The sequence below is a fragment of the Choloepus didactylus genome, assembly GCF_015220235.1.
Source record: "Choloepus didactylus isolate mChoDid1 chromosome 26 unlocalized genomic scaffold, mChoDid1.pri SUPER_26_unloc2, whole genome shotgun sequence".
NCBI lineage: Eukaryota > Metazoa > Chordata > Mammalia > Pilosa > Megalonychidae > Choloepus > Choloepus didactylus.
This window is the reverse complement of record NW_023637615.1, coordinates 5321-14168: the sequence shown is the minus strand read 5'-3', so window position 1 is coordinate 14168 and position 8848 is coordinate 5321.

The following is an 8848-nucleotide window of genomic DNA, read 5'->3' as shown; positions in this document are numbered from 1 at the left end:
ATTCTTTATTTTCTTCTAGTATTTCACTTAAGAGCAGAGACAGTCTGTTATGTATTCACAGGAACATTACATCATTAAATTAACCCAGTTGTAGTAATAATACCTCATCAAGGGGTCTGGACCCCCTCAACAATGACCCAATCATGTCCTATTGAACAAGCAAATGTTAATAGTAATAATAATGATAGAAATGTAGAAAGGAACAAAACAAAAACAGTGCCCAGTCTTATATCAAACATGGTATTTCTTTTTCAGGTATACTTATTCTCTTTCATCTGAATACATCCCAATTATTTCCTTCATCTGGACATACTAGAAAACTGCTGAACCATACTTTTAAAGAATACTCCCCAAATTGTTTTTTTCAGAGGTCCTTCCTGACAAAATTGAGTTTATGAATTTTAGGCTGTATTGGCAGGAAAATGTGGTGCCATCGTGGTGATTTATTTTTAAATGATAAATTTAATTTTTGTTTATTTCACTGTATTGAAATCATCTTAGACATTATCTATAAGCTAAAACACACAAGTATCAAATATCACCACTTTATAATAAAGCAAAGCAAAGCAAAGTCTCAGGTAAGCTAGAAACCTGAAGTAACTACTTTGCTTGATGCATTGTACAAGTCTGCATTAAAGTTTATCTTCAAGGCATTTGATTCAATTTTCTAATATTATAAACAGTACTCTTCATACAGTCCATGTATCTTCCTTGGGGTATTGTTTATTGCTGCAAGTCCTAGGATTCCTGTTTCCTTCTCTTGTCATCTAGTTCCAGTTACATTACTTCACATCCCTCCTATCCACTTACAAATTGAGGATTCTCTGCAGAGCCTTATGTGCAGAATCAGCTAAAAACCACACCATGTATTTCTAAATCTTTCCCATTACTCCAAACAGGAATCCCTGTACCCAGGTGTGCCTAATGTAAAGCAGGAAACCCCAAGTTAAGAAACCTCAGTGAAGAAATCTCACTGAGGCTCAAACCTGTGGAGGAGACAGAGCCAGATCAGGTTCAAAAGTGGCCTAGAATTCTGGCAGGTGCTTGGAATGCACATGCACAAATGATGCCAACCCTCTCCTGCCTCACAATAGTTATCTGGTTGTTAAGCAACAGGACTCTATGCCAATGGCTGCCCTTTGGACTGAAATATAATGGACTCCCCAAGTGTGCAGGTGTGGTGGAAGTATTGTGGACTGTGCAGTTTGTTGTAGGTATATGAGGATGATTCTGCAGCCCAGAGGATCACCTGCAGACCCGATGTATGATGAGAGTTTGACTATCCATGGGGGATGCTATACAGGAATGCCCAAGGGCAAAATCCAATTTGGTGTGTGGTAGGCAGAAGATTAATGAAGTGCCCCTGGCCAAGATTGGGCCTGCCTTTTTTTCCCAATGGCACAGAAATTACCACTGGATCAAAGGCATGCAGCTTAGCACCCTTGGTGCTCACTTAGCAGAGCCTAAAATGAGGCATGCCCATGTGCAGTCAATTAACCCACTTTAAGTCAGGGAAATTTGAATAACTTTGTTGTGTCTGCCCTGTCCACTGTTTATAGCTGACCTAAGGAGTGGCTCATGGCTGTCTCAGTGGTGGGATTTCTTCTCTATTTATGCTTGCCAGAAGGCTCATTCTGGGCCTTAATTCTGAGTGACATTCAAGGTGTCCCTAGGATGAAGAGAACACATGATATGTTTAGAGGCAGATATTTTTTGTGTTGAGTGGATTGGAGGTATGGTTGGACAGAGATGGAGACTCACAGAAGGCAGGCATGATGGCATACACTGAATATTTGTTCCTTGGTCCAGGAATTATCATTGCCCTGAGGGATATCCCTGTCCTGGCATCCAACATACCATGTGTCTGTCAGTTAGAATGATACACATGTAAAAGTGAATGCCCACCCCAAGTCCTACTTTTACGTGGTGCTGGACTTGGGAGAGATTAACCACAAGTGTGTCATGTATTTTGTTCAAGATCTGAAAACAAGATTATTAGCAAAGGAAAAAGACTTCCCAGCCTCTCTATTCCTGTATGTGCTGAATCTCGAGGGAGTAGTCCCAAGGGGCACTGACAATGACCATTCTCATATCCCATGAAAGCAGGTCAGTGTTATCTCACCCTGATCTGACCATGTGCTTTCATGGGGAGGGAAACCAACAAATATTAATTGTCTTTATTTAATTTCATTATCAAAATTTAACATACTTCCTTATTCCTTGTAATAAGGTTTTCTTAACAATTTTAAATTTATGTTTTAAAATATGTCAGTTTCTTTAATTATTCTTGTACTATTTCATTTAAGAACAGAGGCAGTCTCTTAGGTATTCACAGGAACATTACACAATCATTAAATTCACCTGGTTGTAGTAAAAATATATCATCTAGGGGTGTGGACTCCACCTCAACAATTACCCAGTCATGTCCTGTCAAACAAGCAAAATGTTAAAAGTAATGATAATGATAAAAATGTACAAAGGCACAGAACAAAAAAAGTGACCCATCTCATATCAAACAAGGCACTTCCTTTTTAGGCATATTTATTCTTTCTTGAATCAGTGTAGGCATCAGGTTGATAAGCAATAGGGCTCTATCCCAATGGCTGCCTTGTTTTCTGAAAATATAATGGGCTCCCCAGTTGTGCAAGTGATGGTGGAGGTGTTGTGGACTGTGCAGCTTGTTGCATGTATATGAGGAAGATTCTGCTGCCCCAAGGATCACCTGCAGCCCTGATGGTTGGTGAGGATTTGACTCCCTGGAGGATGCTATACAGAAATGACCAAGGGCAAATTCCTATTGGGTGAGTGGTAGGTGGAAGATAAATAAAGTGCCCCTGACTAAGCTTGGGCATGTTTTTTTTCCAATGGCACAGATATTAATGCTGGATCTAAAACATGCAGCTTAGCATCCTGTGGGTTCCCTTAACAGACCCTAACATTAGGAATGCTCATGTTCAATGAACCCACTATAATTCAGAGAAATTGGACAACTTTGATGTGTCTGCCCTGTCCACTGTTTACAGCTGACATGAGGATTGGTTCATTGCTGTCTTAGTGGAGGGATTTCTTGTTCTATTTATGCTTGCTAGAAGTCTCATTCTGGGCCTAAATGCTGAATGGTAGTCAAGGTGGTCCTGTGATGAAGAGAACAAATGATATGTGTAGAGGATATTTTTGTGTTGAGTGGGTTGGAGGCATGATTGGGGACAGGGATAGAGACTCCCAGAGGTCATGCATGATGATGCATGCTGAATATTGTTTGTTACTTGGTCCAGGAATTATAATTGCCCTAAGGGATATCCTTGTTGTAGGAGCCAACATACCATGGCTCTGTCAGTTAGAATGATACACATGTAAACTGTGAATGCCCACCCCAAGACCCCCTTTTACATGGTGCTGGACTTGGGAGAGATGAACAACAGATGTGGCACATTTTTTGGTCTAGATCTGAAAGCAAGTTTATTATCAAGGAAGAAGACTTCCCCAGAAATCTATTCCTGTATTTGCTGAATCCCAAGGGAGTAGGCCCAAGTGACACTTACTTGACAATTCTTCTTATATCCCATTAAATCAGGTCAGTGTAATCTCATCCTGATATGACCCTGTGACTCCATGAGGAGGGAAATCAACAAATGTGAGGTGTCTTTAATTTCCTTTATCACCTATTAAACATTGTTTCATATTCCTTTTATAATAGGGTTTTATTTAAGGTTTTTAAATTTATGTTTTAAAAATATCAGTTCCTTTAATTATTCTCCTAATATTTTACTTAAGAAAAGAGATATTCTATTATATATTCACAGGAACATTGCCACAATCATTAAATTAACCTGTTTTTAGTATAAATACCTCATCTAGGGGTCTGGACACCACCTCAACAATGACCTAATCTTGTCATATGGAACAAGCAAATGTTAACAGTAATAATATTGACAGTAACGTAGAAAGGCACAAACAAAAATAGTATCCAGTCTCGGATCAAACACAGCATTTCTTTTTCAGGTATATATATTCTCTTTCATCTGAATATATCTCAATTTTTCCTTTATCTGGACATACTAGAAAACTGCAGAACCATAATTTTAAAGAATATTCTTCAATTATTTTTTCCAATGGTTCTACCTGATGAAATTGAGTTTATGAATTTTAGGCTGTATTGTCAGAAAATTATCATGCTCTCATGGTATTATTTTTAAAAGTTTAGTTTATTTTTTTCTTTGAATTGAAATTATTTAAACATTATCTATAAGCTACAAAAACACAGAGCTAACAAAACACAGAAGTATCAAAAATCACCACTTATAATAAAGGAAAGCAAATCTCAGTAAAGCTAGTAACCTGAAATAACTACTTACATCCTGCATTGCACAAGTTTGCATTAATGGGTTATCTTCAAAAAAATTTTATTAAAATTTCTAATACTATAAACAGTACCCTTGATACACTCCATGTATCTTCCTTCAGTTACTGTTTATTTCTGCACAGTCCTAGTATTCCTGTTTCCCTCTCTTGTAGTTGTTCCAGTTACACACATTCATATCCCTCATATGCACTTTCAAATAGAGGCTTCTCTGCTGAGCCTTGTGTGCACAAACCATACCAAGTGTTTCTGAATCTTTCCCAATACTCTAATTAGGAATCACTGTACCCTGGTTTGCCTAATATACAGCAGGCAATCCCAAGTTAAGAAACCTCAGGGGAAGAAATCTCAAGGGGGCTCAAAGCTGTGGAGGAGACAGAGTCAGTTCAGGTTCCAAGCTGCCTGAAATTCTGGTGGGTGCTTGGAACGCACATGCACAAATGACACTGAACATCACCTTCCTCCAGATAGTCATCAAGTTGCTAAGCAATGGGTCTCTGTCCCAATTGCTGCCCTGTGGCCTCAAAAATAATGGGCACCCCAAGTGTGCAGGTGATTGTTGAGGTCTTGTGGCCTGTGCAGTTTATTGTAGTATATGAGGATGACTCTGCAGCCCTGAGGATCACCTGAAGCCCTGAATGATGGTGAAGGTTTGACCCTCCTTGAGGATTCTATACAGGAATGACAGAGGGCAAATTACAATCGGGTGTGGAGCAGGTGGAAGATTAATGAAGTGCCATGGCTAAGCTGGGCCTGCCTTTTTTCTTCCAATGGCACAGAAATTACTGCTGGATCTAAGACATGCAGCTTAGCATCCTGGGAGCTCACTTAGCAGAGCCTACCATTAGGCATGCACATGTGCAGGGAATCTAGTATAAGTCAGGGAAATTTGGACAACTTTTATATGTCTACCTGTCCATTGCTTTTAGATGACATGAGAATTGGCTCTTGGCTGTCTTAGCGGTGGGAGATCTTGCTCTATTTATGCATGCCAGAAATCTCATTCTGGGTATAAATGCTGAGTGACAGTCCAGGTGGTCCTGTAATGAAGAGAACACATGATGTGTGGAGAGGCTGATATTATTTTGTGTTGAGTGGGTTGGAGGCATGATTAGGGACAGGAACAGAGACCCCCAGAGGAAAGGCATGATGGTGTACACTGAACACTTTGTTCCTTGGTCCAGGAATTATCATTGACTTGAGGGATATCCCTGTCCTGGGAGCTAATATACCATGGCTCTCTCAGAGTGATACACATGTAACTGTAAATGCCCATCCCAAGTCCCCCTTTAACATGGTGCTACAATTGGGAGAGATTAACCACAAATGTGGCACATATTTTGTTCCAGATCTGAAAGAAAGTTTAGTAGCTGAGGAAGAAGTCTTCCCCAAACTCACCATTCCCAAATTGCTGAAGACCAAGAGGGTAGTCCCAAGTGGCACTACCTGTGACCATTCTTCTCATATCCCATGAAAGCAGGTCAGTTTAATGTCATCCTGATCTGACCCTGTGCCTTCATGAGGAGGGAAACCAACACATGTGAATTGTCTTTAATTTATTTTATCACCAATTTAACATTGTTTCATATTCCTTGTATAATAACATTTTCTTTAGCAATTTTAAATTTATGTTTAAAAAATGTCAGTTTCTTTAATTATTCTTGTAGTATTTCACTTAAGAACAGAGACATACTCTTATGTATTAACAGGAACATTACCACAATCATTAGATGAACCTGGTTGTAGTAAAAATATCTAAGTAAGGGGCCTGGAATCCAACTCAACAATTACCCAGTCTTGTCCAAATGAACTAGCAAAACATAATAGTAATAATAATGATAGAAATGTAGACAGGCACAAAACAAAAATAGTGTCCAGTCTGATATCAAAAATGGCATTTCTTTTTTGGGTATATTTATTCTCTTTCATCTGAATATATCTCAATTATTTCCTTCATCTGAACATAGAAAACTGCTGAACTATCATTTTAAAAAGTATTCCTCAAGTTGTGTTTTTTTTTCAGAGCTTCTTGCTGGTGAAATTGGGTTTATGAATTTTAGGCTGTATTGGCAGAAAATTATTGTGACCTCATGGTGAGTTTTTCTAAACAATAAGTTTAATTTTTTTTTCTTTCATTGTATTGAAATGTTTTTAAACATTATAAGCTACAACAACACACAGGTATCAATAATCACCACTTTCTCATAAAGCAAAATAAAGTCTTGGGAAGGATAGTAACCTAAATAACTACTTTGCTTCCCACATTGCCCAAGTTTGCATTAGTGGTTACCTTCAAGGCATTTGATTCAAATTTCTAATATACACAATACTCTTCATATGGTCTATGTATCTTCCTTACAGTATTGTTATTCCTGCACAGTTCTAGGTTTCTGGTTTCCACCTCTGTCATCTAGTTCTAGTAAACGACTTCACATCCCTCATATCCAGTTTCAGATATAGGCTACTCTGCTGAGCATTGTGTGCAGAATCAGCTACATACCATATCAAGTGTATCTGAATTTTTCCCTTGACTCCAAACAGTATACCCTTTACCAGTTTGCCTAATACACAGAAGGAAATCCCAAGTTAACAAACCTCAGGGAAGAAATCTCACTGGTGCTTGAAAATGTGAAGGAAAAAGAGTCAGCCCAGGTTTCAAAAGTGGCATTGAAACTCGGGGGTTCTTGGTATGCACATGTGCAAATGATGCAGTCCCTTCCTTCCTCACAATAGGCATCAGGTTGCTAAGATACAGGGCTCTCCCCAATGGCTGCTCAGTGGTCTGAAAATATAATGGCTCCCCAAGTGTGAGGCAATGGTAGAGGTGTTGTGGTCTGTGCAATTTGTTGTAGGTATATGAGGCTGATTCTGCAGCCCAAGGATCACCTGCAGCTCTGATGAATGCTGATTTGTGCTAAACCTGGAGGACACTATACAGGAATTCCCAAGGGCAAATACCAAAGTTGTGGGGTAGTCAGGAAGTTTAATGAAGTAACCCTGGCCAATGTTGGGCCTGCCTTTTTTTTTTCCAATGGCACAAAAATGACTGCTGGATCTAAGACATGCAGCTTAGCATCCCAGATGCTCATTAAACAGAGCCTACAATGAGGCATACCCATGTGCACTCAATGAACCCAGTTTAAGTCAGGGAAATATGGACAATGTTGATGTGTCTGCCTGTCCACTCCTTAATGCTGAAATGAGGATTGTCTCATGGCTGTCTTAGGGGTGGGATTCTTGTTCTATTTATGCTTGACAGAAGTCTCATTCTGTGCCTAAATGCTGAGTGACAGTCAAGATGGTCCTGTGATGAAGAGAACACATGAGATGTGGAGAGGCTGATAATTTTTTGTTGAGTGTTTGGAGACATGATTGGGGATAGGGATGGAGACTCCCAGGGACAGGCATAATGGTGTACAATGAATATTGTCTGTTCCTTGGTCCAGGAATTATCATTGTCCTGAGGTATATCCCTGTCCTGTGAGCCAACATACCATGGCTCTGTCTGTTGAATAATACACATGTAACTGTGAATGGCCACCACAAGTCCCAATTTTACATGTTGCTGGTCTTGGGAGAGATGAACCACAGATGTGGCATGTATTATGTTCCAGATCTGATAGCAAGCTTATTAGCAAAGGAAGAAGACTTCCCTGACCTTTCCATTCCCTAATGTGCCAAAGCCCAAGGGAGTAGGCACAGGTGGCACTGAATGTGACCATTCTTCTCATATTCCATGAAAGCAGTTCACTGTAATCTCACCCTGATCTGACCCTGTGCCTTCATGAGGAGGGAAACTAACATGTGAAGTTTCTTAACTAAATTTCTTTCACCTATTTAACATTTTTCATATTCCTTGTATAATAATGTTTCTTAAACAATTTTAAATTTATGTTTTAAAACATGTTAGTTTCTTTATTATTCTTGTAGTATTTCACTTAAGAACAGAGACATTCTCTTATGTATTCACAGGAACTTTACCACAATCATTAAATTAACCTAGTTGTAGTACATATATCTCATCTAGGGGCCTGGAACCCAACTCAACAATTACCCAAACTGTTGCTGGGGGCAATGCAGAAATGAAATCTGAGACAAAAATATCTTTGACTGTCTGGGAGCAGGGGACACACCACCTATCAGATGAGTGTCTGTATCCCATTCCCAAGACCCTATTTATTATCCTTTTAGGGTAGAGTCATTCTTTACTGTGCACATAGACATTTTCCCATGATTGTTTACATCAGTCTGCAAATGATTCTTATTTAATCTCAAGGACAATAACAGAAAAACTGTCCTTCAGCTGCATTCTCACATCCACACATACTTTAATGAGTTTTGCCTTGACAGTGTTCCATCTCAACAGAAGCCCAGTGTTCTATGCCCCTACCTCAAGTATGCAGGAAGGAGAGGAGAATTCAGGCCCTGTTTCCCACACCAAACATGTCCTACCAAAAAAGCAAAATGTTAATAGTAATATTAATTACA